This window comes from Chiroxiphia lanceolata, chromosome 12 (genome assembly GCF_009829145.1).
Source record: "Chiroxiphia lanceolata isolate bChiLan1 chromosome 12, bChiLan1.pri, whole genome shotgun sequence".
Taxonomy (NCBI): Eukaryota; Metazoa; Chordata; class Aves; order Passeriformes; family Pipridae; genus Chiroxiphia; species Chiroxiphia lanceolata.
Window position 1 is genome coordinate 14,755,891 of NC_045648.1, and position 15,192 is coordinate 14,771,082.

Consider the following 15,192-nt stretch of genomic DNA (forward strand, 5'->3'; position numbering starts at 1 on the left):
CCTGCAGGGCTTACAGCATATGCTGGAAAAGGGAATAAAGGCACAAGGCATGGAATGCTTTAGCCCTTCCAGCAAACAAGGTGGGATTTGAAGCCCTAAGGTTGGTCATATACCAACACGGGTTTGGAGTTCACACTCCCACTCTCAAAAATCCCGGCTGATGCCACAGAATCATAGAATATCCTGACTTGGAAGAGATCCACAAAAGTCCAACTCCCAGCCCTGCGACAGACAGCCCCAAGAGTCCCACTATGTTCCTGAGAGTGTTGTCAAACACTTCTGGAACCCTGGCAGGCTGGTGCAGTGACCACTTTCCTGGGGAGCCTGTCCCAGTACCCAATCACCCTCTGGGTGAAGAATCTTTTTCTAATATCCAACCTAAACATTCCCCTGACACAACTTCAGGCCATTCCCTGGGGTCCTGTCCCTGGTCCCCACAGAGCAGAGATCAGTGCCTGCCCCTGCTCTTCCCCTCACAAGGAAGTTGTAACTGCAGTGAGGTCTCTCCTCAGCCTCCTTATCACCAGGCTAAACAGACCAAGTGCCCTCAGCTGCCCCTCCAGGCCCTTCACCATTTTTGTTGCCCTCCTTTGGACACTCTCTAATAGCTCAATATCTTTCTACATTGTGGAGCCCAAAACTGCCCCAATATTCCAAGTGAGGCCACTCCAGGTCAGAGCAGAGCCGGACAATCCCCTCCCTCGCGCAGGTGGGGATGCTGGGCCTGATGCCCCCAGGACACGGTTGGCCCTCCTGACTCATATCCAACTGGCCATCAACCAGGACCCCTCAAGGTCCCTTTCCTAGCACTCCTTTCCAGCATTTCATTCCCCAGACTGTCCATACATCCAGAGTTAATTACTAGCTTTCAAAAAAACCTGAGGATGTAACTGAGAAAAGCTTGTTTTCTACAGGGTTCCCCGTGAACATGCACAGCTCTATGTGTAGCAATAGTGAAAAAATACATCACACATCAGGCATGTGATCTTCTTCCATCCCAGCTCTGCCTGAGCCTTTTTCTTTCTCCTACAAGACATTATGAAAACGTTTCTCCTACAACTGTATAAAAAACTGTGTGGTGCAGCTAAGCATGTCTCATCCAGTTAATGAAAGCATCTCTTAAAATCTGTGCATTAAAGAATCAAACCATTAGATATGCAGGTGTGCTTCTGCATACTCCTTGTGCAATGTCTGACAGCCAGAATCATTTTGTTTCCACTGAAACACAGTAAGAAAGAGCCTGCAGCTATCTTGCTTTGCAGTTTGCTCCTGTCAAATCTCAATGTTTAGCAAGGGTTGATTTACATAGCTCTTGCATGGGAGAGCATCAGGTAATGCCCAAATTCTAAAGAGAGAAGAGTAGTAATTTAGTCATGGATGAGTCAGTAATTGCCCACCGGTTCAGCAGAAGGGCTATCAAAAGGGATAACACCTTGTAAATTAGATGTCAGAGAGATTTTCTCTATTTGTAGGGAATAAAGGTGCCACGGAACATTTTTCAAGTAAGGCTTGAGTCCAGTTCTAAAGTAGCTGTAGTATTGCTTCTAGGTAGTGTTGACAGCAGGTTCAAAAAATGCTCTGCATTTTTAACCATCCAGTAACAGCCAGCATCACAGAAAGGCTTTCTTATGTCTTCTAAAACACACTTGTGGTCTCTGGTATACAGGCAATTTTTTAACACCAGCTATTCCATGAATTTCTAACAGGGATCTATCCTCAGTGGTGTTTTGCCAATTTAGGGCTAAAGCACCAATTGTGTACATGTTTTTATTGCACTTCTAAAAATTCTCCGACACTCCACAGCAGTAACTGTTAGGACTCCCAGGAAGATAAAAACTAAGTTTTAATCTAAAATCACGTCATATACAGGCATTTAAACAATAACATGACTTATTCACATAAGCAGGTTCATGAATTACAAATGTACAAATAACATCTGTACATCCACTTTGATCTCCATGACCTTATTGCAAAGTACAAAATAGAGCTTCTCTGCCTTTGTACAACATGCTTCATTGCAGGTTTCCCTTCAGTGTGTAATGCCATGGAAATCTGCACTTTAAAAAGGACCAGAAAAATGATCCAGTGTACACACACTGTTGCCTGAGCAAGGTTAAGCCTGTTTAGAACTACTACTAAAAGCATAACTTAGACATCACATTACACGCTATTTAACATGTAAGAGACTAAGTCCCAGAATCACCCTAGAAGCCTGCAACAAAGTGCAGCATGTCCTTTGGGATTTGCAGTTGAAGACAGAAGACCTCTGTGAAGGCTTACTGAAAGGTAAAGATGTAGAAGGACAGGAAGACAACGGCAGAAGATGAGAGGTAAGACCAGAGTCAGGCCTATTATTTCGAAGTCACATGGCGGATCAGCAGGAAGGAGGACAAGCACAGGTTTCCTATACAAGGTTAGACTCAGAGAAGGTGTTAGGCTGAACCAATTCCATCAGCAATATTGAAGACTTATAAAACAGGCAGAAAGAGTACTACCAAGGTAGAGCAGAACTTCACATTGCAAACAGAAGCAGCTTGCCTGGATCAGATAAAACTCCCACCATCTTGCCAGCTCAGACCATTCCACCATTCCTGCTTAGATATATTTCCCTTATTCTTGTTCCCATTTGAGAAAGTAGGATCTGTCACTCAGCCTACTGTGGACCATGGCATACTTTCATCACAGGGGGCACAATGTAGTTTGCACATATCATCTGTCAAAACCAGCAGAGGATTCCAGGCCCCTCACACACTGTAGATAATTTAAGTTCCACAACAAAGTCTGTGGCAGGTGTTAGGAACATGCCCCTTAGATATATACCCCAGTATGTCCTTATTAAAATAGCACAAGAACAAAACATCATCCATGGTGATCACAAAGGCTCTGCACAGCTTTGGTACTTCAGTGAGGTTCTCAACAGTCACACTAGAGACTGGAAGACAGGAATAGGAAAAAAGGGGAAAACTGTATGTCTTATTACAGCTACAGTAGCAAATGGATGGAATAAAAAAAGTACTCCTCCCATCTGACTATTCTGATATTTGCAATGTCCTGACTTAAAACACCACCTTTAAAAAAAACTAGGTAGTGTTAGTTCTTGAATATATTCTCAAGTCTTCAAAAATACCAAGTGACTAAGCATCTCACTGAGGTATCATGCAAAAAGAAAAAAATTAAGTGGGTTCATTTAAATGAGGTAGATTTCTACTCCCCTCAAGAGTTTCAATTGGTCAAGTATAATTGCAAAACAAGCCCTAAAAGGACACAATTAGCTATAGAATGTAGCTTCATTGTTCACTGTATCCTGTTACCAGCTTGAACATAATTTTAGCTACTAAATTGGTGCTTCTTTGTTTTGGCAATCAGATAATATTAACTTCCCCTTTGTTTTTTCTTTTCCTGTTTGTACACCTGCAGTCTCAATGAGCAAACAGCAACAGGATTAGTATTTTATAGTTAATCTACTACTCCACACCTGTAAAGAGCAGAATGACAAAATACTTGCAGAGCCCTGAGGAAAAAAACAACAAACAAAACCCAACAAATAAATTTAAAAACCGCCACAGCAATCCTGACTTCTAACTTCAAGATCTGATTGTAAAATAATCAGACACAGCTAAAATAACATCAGGTAAAATAATCTGAAATAAAAATGGATAGTCTTCCAATAATACACTGTCTGCTTCAGCTGCAAAATTTGTGAGCAGAGCTGCCTCCCAACAGGTAGTTAACATCACAATCACTGACTCTCCACCTACACATTTGAAGTGCAGACTAGGAAGAACTCCCCAGAGCCTTCAGTGCTTCTAGAACAGTAGAAAGTTACTACTCGTATTTGTGATTGAAGTCTCTTTCCCCCCGTACTAAGTCATGAGCTATTTAACCATTCTCGAGTATCAGAGGCCCAGTACAAACCGCAGTGGGTGGGTTACAATCAAACTGCCGGGAGCGATTCCGTTCGCTTTGTCCCTCCCAGTCCCAGGCTGGACTCCAGCCACACTCAGCCACAAAGAAACCCCCCCCCATACAGTGGCAGGGTAAGCCTGCTGAGTGCTTAATTGTAAATGTATTCTGGTCTGAGAACAGCCCCATGTATGGGACAAGTCAAGTGAAAAAGTTACCTAATGGCCTCAGCCTGCTGTATCATTAGGAAATTATCTCAACAAAAGAAAACCTGATTTCAGTAGGTGAACACTCTCGAGGTGTGTCACACTGAACAGCTCCTCATGACTAATTCATTAATTGTGGTAACGACATGCTTCTCCATAACATTCAAACTACTACCTTCAGAAAACCCTCAGTGACGGCAAAAGGTTTATGAAGTACCTGCCTATACATTAAGGGTACAGGTTGTACTGCCAGTACAGCCCAAATATACTTGCTTCAGCACTTGTCATCTTTCACACCACTAACACTGTTTTCAGAATAAACAGCTCTCAAATTCCTTTCCCAAAAGAAACACTCAGGACTAGAAAAAAAAAGCTAAGTCTATAAATCTATCCTATGGCACTGAAAGAGGGATTTAAAGTTGTGCATTGTGTTCTGCTCTTCTGGGTGGATTTCAGACATTCCTTTCTTATCCAGAACTGGAAGTTTTTAGTTCTGTCAAGACTGTATCCACAATAGCTTAATTTGAGGCAGTCTGACATGCAGCTGCATTTATTTAGTCTAAGTACCCATTGCAATACTTAAAACAAAAATGTCAAGCTCAGGACTTCTAAACTAAAGATCAAAATCTGCCATCATTAGTTTATCTTTTTACTGCCGAGTTGCAAGGAATCAGGTAAGGCAGCTACTCCAGCAGGAAGTAGGGACTACATTTCTAGTGATTACAATGCTTTTCTGAAATACATTGTATTTACTACTGTATACATTAGCTTTATTAGTGACCATTTAACAAAACAGATTTAAGGCTTATGGTTCCCTCCTCACCCCCAAATCTGTACTGAAGTACAGAAGACACGAACCTTTACAAGTACAGGTCTCAGGAAAAAAATCAGGGAGCAAGTCAGGAGGTGCAACTGAGTTGATGTTCTAAATATTCTTTCCTTTTCCACTAAAGACTGAGTGTTCATTTCACCACATGTACTTAGTAACCTCCACTAATTCCAGCTCTTTTTATCACTTAAAATACACCACTACTAATGTGTAGACCAATGGAAGCTCCACCTGAGAACAAGGATTTGTAACTGTAAAGACAGGCTTTTAGTATTGTGAAGATTCAGTCCCACCTATCTTAATGCACCCCTTTGGTGCTGCTGAACTGCTCAGCAACACTGTCACTCCATGCAGAAAACTGCACAGCTGAAAAGAAAACAGACCCAGTGTGACTCTGCCATGATTAAGCCATGGCTGGAGGTAGGTCAGATTGTCCAGAAACACTGTATTACCCCTCTCCTTTAGTGAAGGATGTTCATTTTGTCTAGAACAATACCAAATATGGGAATAAGTAGCCACTGCTCTCCTGTTTCCTCTTAAGTGTTCCTAGAACGAACCAAGAATAAAAACAAAATAAACGACAGGAAGAAACCACTGTTGGTCATGAACTTATTTCTGCATATTGAGATCAGGTCTCTGTGGACTGGGTGTGCTGGTATTTCAGGCATTAAGAGCCCTGGAACCAGAATTCCTATTTACCACTAGACAAGCTTTAGCAAACAGTACTCATGGGAACAGTGTTAAGGTTTCTGGAGCAGTCAGCTGGGTACTAAGAACTGGGAAACTAAGTACTCCTTTCAATATTAAAACTTTCAGTTAACATTAATACTATCTAAGTGAAATAACCCATTCTCTATGTGCTACTGAAGTTCAACCACTCTGTAGCCCCTCAAGAGGCTCACACACTTCATTACATACTCCTGACACTGAGGTCAAGGTCCATGGAGACTGTAGTAAGTCCTGTAGAGAACAGATATTCTGTGTGTTTGTAGGCAGCTTCAAGCTAGAAGATTAATCTCCATTACTGTATACACTTTCTTAAAACCACAACAGAACCCATTTCAGCTGTATTAAAATGTAAGTTTTGTTAACCACATATGATTTGTTATTTAAAGCAGGTATCAAACTGGGCAAAGTCTTATTTTCTCCAATACAGTGAATCTAGTCCTTTATTGCCATACAGGAACATATTACATAGTGCTGTGAGACGAGAGTGACAGTTACAGATATTTAAGTTGCTTAAGAAACCAGGCTTAGCTGCCAGAAACAGGTACTCAACTTTATCTCGAGTTTCACATACTGGATACTCAGGCACTGTCAAGTCCTCTTTCACTTGTAGGTACACTTCTGATCTGACTTGCTCTGCTCAAGACCTATTCCTGTCTTCTTTCTCATCTGAAAATTGCTTCTGCCTCCAATTCTGTGGTTGCAACTCAATGCTGAGACAAAAAACAAGTAAAACAGCAAAAGCAGTGGCCTCTCCTACAATGAAGTCATTCTCCCCACTCCCAACTCTGCTTTAAATTGCACTCAAGTTTTTGATTTTTTAAGGTCAAACCTCAAATCAGACCTCCACAGACATACACAGTGCCATAACAGGATCTCCATCTGTAACAAAACATCCCAGTTCACTTTTTCCCCCCGCGTCAAGCCTAATTCTTCTTAAAAAACCACAACAAAAGAGCATAATCTGTAGAAATTACTCCAATTTCAAGGGCAAAGTCTATTTGCTGGCAATCTATTCCTATAACACACAATCATCCAACATCATGGGCCTTGGAACACTGTTCCTGCAGGGACTTTGCCCTCAACCATCAGTAAGCACAGAACATTGAACACACAACCCGAGGAGCTGCTGAGTCCCATCACTCAGCTGGAAGGAAAATGTCCCTCCCCACACAAGCCCTGTGTGCCAATGCCACCCCTCACTAGTGCAACCAACAAATGTGGCCTTCAGACACCTGCCATTAGGAATTCCCAGCTACTCGAGGAAAAAGCAGGAAGAGATGCTTTGCAGAGCAAACAGTCACAGCAGAGCAAGGAATGGCTGACAGGTTGGGTACAGTTCGGGATGGATTGATGCATTTTTAGCTGCTTTGCAATAGATTTCCCAGCAGGTTTATGCTGTTCCCTGTCACAGCAAGCCTATGCTTCCCTCTCTGCCAGGGTAAACCAATCCCAAAAAGGCACCTTACTCCAGTCTACTCAAGTCTTGCAGGTTACACAAAACCCAGCCAGGATCCCCTCAAAAACTGAAAACATCCAAATTGCCCTACTCTGAGAAGCTATTTTTGCTTTTCCACTGCAAAGCCCAGAATGCTTTTTGTAGGAATCTTTGGTTTGCTGAATGTAGCAATTACTAACCAACATAGCAGTTCCCAGGGTATACTTAAATTTGAGGGGAAGCACTGAAAAAGGCTTTGGAGGCTACCAACAACACAGCGTCAAGTTGTGGAAACATGACTGCACATAAGGCACAGCTTTTAGGTGGACAAAAAAAACTAGCTGAAGTAATTCTGTTATTAGAGGAACTACCATATTTTTATTGGCGCAGTAAAATATTTGTTTCCATTGATTAAGGCAATTCAGAAACTAATCAAGTTTGCATGTGGTACAGAAGCCATGTGTAAGAAAATCATGCTTTGTAATACACCGGTTTTCATCGGATCCAAATTTTTAAATCAAATTGTGGTAGGAAAGATATCAAAAGTTTCCTGACAGGAACAGTGTGTCAGTTTAACTGACTTTCATAAAAACCGTACTATCAAGAATCAACAAAAAAATAGAGAACTAATTATGATCCAAGGGTCTAATGTAACAATGGATTCCTGTGACTAATTATTTTTTCATAGATGTTTGCATCCTATCATTAATTCCTTAAAAAACATGATCTATATTTAGATAGCAGAAATAATTACGCAAAATCCATGTTTCATAGGCCTTACCAGAAGATACTACAGAATTTATTACTGATTCAGACTACATAGACAGCTAATACCTCTGCACTCTGAAAGCAAGAATGGGTGGTTATGTAGCTTTATATCCCTTCTGAAATGAATCTCAACAAATTTTAAATTCCCCATTTAATTTAAGTATATCTGTGGCATAAGTATGACTTTTCAACTACTGTTATAAATATTTTTGCACATTTCCCTCTCTTTAGGTATGTACTGGATACAGTTGGGGACCAACCAGTACAGGAAAATAAATTCTTTTGTGACTGAGAAACAAGCAAATCAAACACTTCTTAAACACTGAAAGAAAAAAAAAAAATCCTCAAAAGCATGCACTTGCTTTTGAGTCCCGTGAAATGGCCTTTAAGATTAGGTTTAGTAAAAGTATTCTTCAATACACCTTAAGAGCACTGCTTCCACTTAGCAAATGAAGTATTTTCCAGTTCTTATACCAAAACATCTGCAATAAGATAGTCCAAACCCCAGGTGATCAGGAGGTGTAATTGCCAGAAGAACCACAATTTAAAATATCTAGGTAAACTTTTGTCCTTGGAATTTTCCTACTAACCCCTCAAATCAGTAGCTCACACCAAATGAGCTATCAGTGTGTCACAACCCCAAGGATTGGCAGCATTTGTTAAAAGAAATTCCAATACACTTTGAATCCGTGCACTTCTTCACGAAGTTGGGAATAACACAGGGTTAAAAGTTATTGCAAAAGCAAATTTGGAAGCTCTCAGGCGTTTGTGCAGACTTGTATCTTTCAAGGCAGTAAAAAAAAAAACCCAAACCAAAACAAGATGAGACAAGCTCTTGACTACCGCTTGGCACTGCAAACACATTACTGACAAGAGGTCCCAGCTTCCATCTTTTTGTATTTCTGCTATTAGCAACATCCAACTCAAAGCACAGGAAAAGACATCAATCACTGCAAAAGATAACAGCCCTGGTAAGCTGCCTAGAATTCAAAGCCCCACAAATACCGTGGAATGTCAGACTGAAAGCAGAAGACTGTCCTAGGTGCAAGATCAAACATCAGACAGCACATTTCGTAAGACACAAGCAAGAAAGACTTTAAACCTTTCTGTGCGTTGAAAACATTTCCTTTGTTTTATAAAGGGTATCAGGCGGCACTGTTCAGACTTGAGTATGACTTCAACACTTAAATTAGACAAGGCTGACCGAGAAGTGGTTACAAACTCAGGCTCAGCTGATGACAGTGATTCAGTGAGTGGTTCTGAGCTGGCAAGGAAAAAAAGCCCCACATTTCCTGTTACAAGGACAAGTGCAGCGACTCACTGTGAGATTGCCAGTCCAGTTTGAAGGATGCCAACAAAAACCTCTCATTTAGACTTCAGATTGCTGAAGAAAGCATGAAAATAGCTTCTAGAAGCATGTGCTTTTGCATAAACAATTTATGTCCCCTTTTTCTGACGAAGGAGGCTAAAGAAAGACATGTCTCATCACTCCATCCCAAGGCCACTGTACTGTTCCCCTGAGAGCTAGAAGTGGTTTTCACCAGACATTTCTGGCAGCTGAAAAAAATCACCCAGATGACAGGAGAGCAGAGCATCAGACCTACTTTTTAGTCCTTTTGACCCTTCCAGAACTGTGTTGATCACAAAGGATGTTCAAGATCTGCTAATGTCTGGCCTTAGCTCTCAAGTTCACATTTAGTTGCTGAATTTAGCAAGTAATGTTAGTAGGTAATTCTTTGCACTTTGCACCTTGTAAGTAGGCTTCCCATTAGCATCACTTCTGATAATTCTGACTCATGCTCCAATTGCCAACAATGCTTTCCTTGTTGGCTCTCACATATTTAAAAAAGCATTTTCAATTTAAAGTAAAAAAACTTCAATTCAGAATTTTTTTTAGAGATACGATTTACAGTTTATGAATCCAATTCACAAGTGGTTTTAATATCCATTAAATGCCACTATGTCTTTGGAAAAAGAGCCTTGACCACATCCTTCTTCCTGGGCTACCTACATCAAATAATCTCGGGGTTAGATGTACCTGTTGCTGTACATGATGCCATCAAACCCCAAAGCCTTCACTTACATGAAGCATATTTAATAGATTAGAACCTGTAAGGTTCAATGTATGGGAAAGCTTTAGACTAAAGACACCTTTTCCTAGCACAGTAATGACTTAGTCAAGCAGAGAAATCGGATGCCATGCACTGCCAGGACTTGACTGCACACCTGGGCTCCCCAGAGGGTATTCACATTTTCAAGAGGTGAGGGAGGAAAGCAGAAGGGGGAAGATCAGAAAGCCAGAAAATGACGATGAGTCAGGAAAGGAGCGACAGCCGTACTTCCTGGGCAGGACAGTAATTGGCATCTCAGGAACGTGAGGGAAGGGAGTAGGAGATGGGAAAGACTGAACTGAGCCCAGGAAGGTCTGACTAAAATACAGCTCCTCACACCCAAGCTCCCCCAGGAGGCTGAGGCTGCACAAGAGCCCTAACAACGGTGACGTGAACATCAGGACAACTCCCCAGAGTCAGAGATCCGATCTGACGGGAGAAAATTCTTGTTTACTTTCTGCTGTATTTCTCCGATATTTACAGATACTATTTCTACTGCATGGGTGTAGAAGTAAAAGCCAAACAACACACCATAGCTAAGAGTCCTTTGGCTACAGTATTTTCAAGTTAGCGGGCACTCCATACACCTGCAATACTTCTCCATCCATAGGCAGGAAAAAACCACTTCCATCAGTTAACAGGAATTCCAATCATGTGCCAGTGACCAGCTTCGACCAGAAAAGCTCCTTGACAGACAACAGGTAGTGAGGAGGTGAATGACCTCCTACAGATGAGAAAATGGGCAAGAGAATCTTTATATAATTTTCCCTGAGAGGTTTAGCCTATTATGCTGAGGTAAACCTTTGTTGCTCATATTCAAGGTGAGAGTATAAATAAAGTGGCTTCATTCAACGAGTTAACAACAGTGCAAGCCAGCCCTGTCTTACCAAAGCCTACGCCTGGTGATTTCTGTGCTTGCAGAGGAACTGAACTATTTTCCAAATCCTTATTTCTGTAACACACACATATACACACAGACTCCTCCCAGTTCCAAAAACTGCTTCAATTTTACTGCTTCTAGTCCTGCACTGTTAACTCCCAGAACAACCCCTCTTTCAATTAGGTGCAAAATCCCTTTCTAACACAGCTCTTAGTGCTTTCCAGTAGCCACACACCTTCTAGATCCAGAATGCAGCTTCCTAAAAAAGCAGACCAAAGTATTGCATTACAAGAGTACTTTAAGAAACTGAAAAGGAAAGCAGATGAATTTGTCATTTATAAGCATTTATTGTGGCAACACCCAGAACCAAAGGGTAAGCAAAAGTAGGACAACTTGCACAGACCAACCCCAGACTGGTCTCCATTAGCAGAACTACAATGACCTGTGTCACAACTCTTCAGAACTTCAGAAAGCTCACTGCCAGGGTCCTTGGTATAATAAGTGTAAGAGCTAGGACATCTGGAGGAAAGATCACCTCTTATCTTTTTGCTCCCTTCTTCATCAGATGCAGCAACTAAGTTAGGTTTTACCAATATAAAGCATTCTCCTGTAGCTCTGAAGATGTTTATTTACATGTTATCTAGCTATACATTAGTATTATCAATATAAACATGCATACTACATTAGAAGACAAATCCAAACACAGGCATTTCAAATTCCTTATGCTGAAATTAGGAACAGAAAAACTTTTATTCTTTAATATAACTTGGATAGAGCAGTGCATGACCACTTAGATTGATGTCACTTTTAGACTAACTCCTACAACTGAGAATATATTGGCATTTATGAAATAAAATTAATTTAAATTATTACAAAAGGAGCTAATAAGACTTCTCAAAAGAGATGTGCAACTTTTTAATGCTTCAAGCAAGGTAACATACTTTCAATGTCCAGAAGAGGACATTACTCAGACTTTACTGAGAACTCAGAAAAAGCTTGACATTCCATGTGCTCACTATCACAAAGGATCTAAAAAGCTTGTTTTAACGATCTCCATTCTGCATATGCAGCAATGCTTAAGAACAAGGCAGTGAGACAGGCACAAGTTATCCCTTCAAGATAAGGAAAAGTGGCTGCAAATAGTTTAGTTAAACCACTAACAGCAATGTCACCCCATTTCCTTCACAACTAGTTTTGTACAGAGGGCGGGGGAAAAAAAAACATTTCTGGAAGGCAAGAGATTATGAGAAAAATGCTTAAGATGTACAGACATACACAATCACCTGTTCAGCTGCACTTGAGTAACATTCTGCATACATTAGTGTCTTCTGAAAAAGTATTCTAACTTACACAATATACCCATAAATCATTCTAAGGTCTAAACTAGAAAGAAACAAAGACAAGCTCGCACACAAACACAAGCCTAAACAAAACACATCAAGTAGGAATCACCACCTTTACTACTGAACATGCTACTGTGTTTTGTTGTATTTCATATATCAGACACAGAGAAACACCATATAACTGGGAGATTTTTCCATTAATGCATCTCTAGACATAATGCAAAGCACATGCTCTTACCCTCCCTAATACTCCACATTTGGCAGAGAGCAAGGTTTGAGCTTAGGCTGCTGTTTGCAGCACCAGACAGGAAAGGACCCTTCCAACAGAGAAGCATCTCTGTCTTCCTTGTGACTTTCTTGCACAAAAAAAGACTTAAGACAGTACAAGGTCCCAGTTCACATCACACCTTAGCTATTTTAGGACCAAATTCTAAAGGCCAGCACAAGGCCTCTCAGGTTAATCCAGTCTTTTATTTCTGCAGACTTTCAGAGGCACTACATGTAATCCAGACATCCCCAACATCTGGCTGGACTGGGCTATAAATATCTGCCCTCTACTGATGTCAAGCTATGCTGAACTGCTACGGAAAGGTTCCTTTTTGAAAATCAACTTTCCATCTTTGTTGAAGAGGTGGAAACAGGAAGACACCATGTATGCCCAGACAAAATGCTCATACTGACTGCAGCAGAAAATCGCTTAGCATTGAAATGCTGCTTAAAGGCAACATAGAAACACTTAGGTTTTTCAACAGAAGTAAATTAGATAACCCTGTCTTGCCCAACAACTTGTGAGTTAATCCAGATATTGCTGATTCTGCTTTCTTTTGGAGCCTTCCCTTCTCACTCTGCCCAACAAATTGGTACAAAACTGCAGAATTACTCTAAAACAGAGATCATGCAAAAGCCAGGACAGTCGATCACTGGTGGCTTGTTGTTGCATTTAGCTGGTTTGGTAGTTGGCTTTTTTTTATATAAATATAGTAGCAGTTTATGCCTTAGAAAATATTGTATTTGCAGATTGACATTCAGTGTTTTATCCTTCAGAGGGCCAAAACCAGCTGACAGGACTCAGGAGAGCAATCTTTCCCTGAAGACTACAGAGCTATTCTAAGTGAATCAAGACCACACTGTCACATCAATGTGACAAGATCATTTTTGTGACAGATTCTCTATCCAACTCAGGATCCTCCAATGTATCTCCATAAAGTATCCCAGAATGTGATGAAAGTTCAAGCCAACATTATAATGTAAAAATTGCATAAAGTTCAGCTGACCTTACGTTTCACTTTGAGCAAGTTTCAGCTTCTGCCAAGAGGTTTCCCAAGTATAATGGATAGAGTCCTTCAATGGATGGGACTACTTGACACATAATAACCATTTCTGAAGTCTTACAAGCTGCAGCTAAGCTGTTAGAGGCTGGTAGGGGGTTTTAAATTATTATTTTGAATTTAAAGCATTGAAACACACAGTTAACAAAACAGATGCACTTTAAGAGAAAAATTTCAACAGTTGCCAGATGTTCCTTAGAACTGTCAGCTTTAATGCACTTTTGCCCCACTGTTGCCCATTCCCATCTTGTATTGCCATGTACAGCCATGAAATTCCATGTCTGCAGATCTCCTCCTGAAACCACGCTGGGAGCTCAATATAGATATTCATCTGGATTAAAAATAAACCAGCAAAAAAGAGCACACGTATTGCTAAGTCATACAGAGGTTCAGTCTTGGCAGCTGACCTGGGTGGGGCACTGCACCACGGCAGAGAGACCAGAAGAGGCACATTTAGGCCAGAGACACCTTTATACACTCTGCTCTACAAAGTGGGGACAGCACTGATGTCAGTGGTAACCCAGCACCCTGCACTGGGAACCCTGTCAGAGGAGGGAAAGGTCACTCTAAGGTCAACAGAGAAGACTTAATTTAGAGAACACAAAGCAGTCATAACATTCTGCTTCTTTTTCCCTCCAGACATCAAAACTGTTAAGACAAAGTAAGGGGAATAATGTGAGTTTTTTAATACAGCACAGAGAATGAGTATAAAGTTTCAGGATATTAGTGGCATGATTCATGTTCATCAGCAGTCATCATAAGTCCTGCCAGGCAACTCTTCTGCCAGCTAAGTTACAAAATACTACCTTCGAAACAATTGTTTCGGCATAATTATTTGTGAAAGTATCACTTTTAAAAACAATCTTTTCTGGTTTTATTGTACTCATTACTTACCAGCAATCTAAAAATGCAGTTCCTATTAGCCTGAGATCTCACAGTGAAGGACTACTTCAGTATCAAATTAAAAGCTGGAGCATAACTGTCTCAACACTTCCCTGAAAAGGGTATCTCGTGGAAGAAACTAGTTCTCTTATTTTGATAAAGTAAAACAGACTGTATTAGCATTGACAAGAACTGTACTTTGATTGAAACCTTTCAATAAAAAGCAATTAATGGCGCAGATCAACTGGCTGATCTTAAGGTATTAATAGTAACAGGTGGACACCCCTGAATCACCTGCACCAAGGCCTTCCAAGCCCATTTAACATGTCAGCAGTCTGGGCAATGACACAACCTCTACCAGGGAGTCCATAAGTGCCACAGGTGTCTGTGACCCAGCAAGTACTGAGAAGCAAAGGTTATGGCTAAAGCGTTGATCTGAATCACCTGGCGAAACAACCAATTCCAGGGAACACACGGACCTTACTCAAAGCTCCTCACCAAAAGCAGGTTTGTAAGAGCTGGTGGTATCATTGAGACTTAAACAGACATTTTAGCTTCCTAACTTCTGTGATGCTTTATTTAAAGCAAAGACTTGTGCCTGGTTACACCTGTGTGAAGCACAACTGTACTTGCCTCAGGAAGTCAAAGCACAGGCAATTGCAAGTAAGAGAGGTATCCTTGAAAAGGTACTGGAGGGGAAGCTCTGAATACACAAGGACTAGGCTGGTCAGTTTTCAAATCTTAGTTAAGCTTTAGTAGACATATTGCAACAGTTTTC

The 15,192-nt window shown here is 40.9% G+C and overlaps 1 protein-coding gene across 6 annotated transcripts in view; it reads right to left on the bottom strand.

Moving 5' to 3' along the window:
• Positions 1-15,192, bottom strand: part of MYO1E (myosin IE) — a 242,838-nt gene that overhangs the window by 63,537 nt on the left and 164,109 nt on the right. The window lies entirely within an intron of this gene.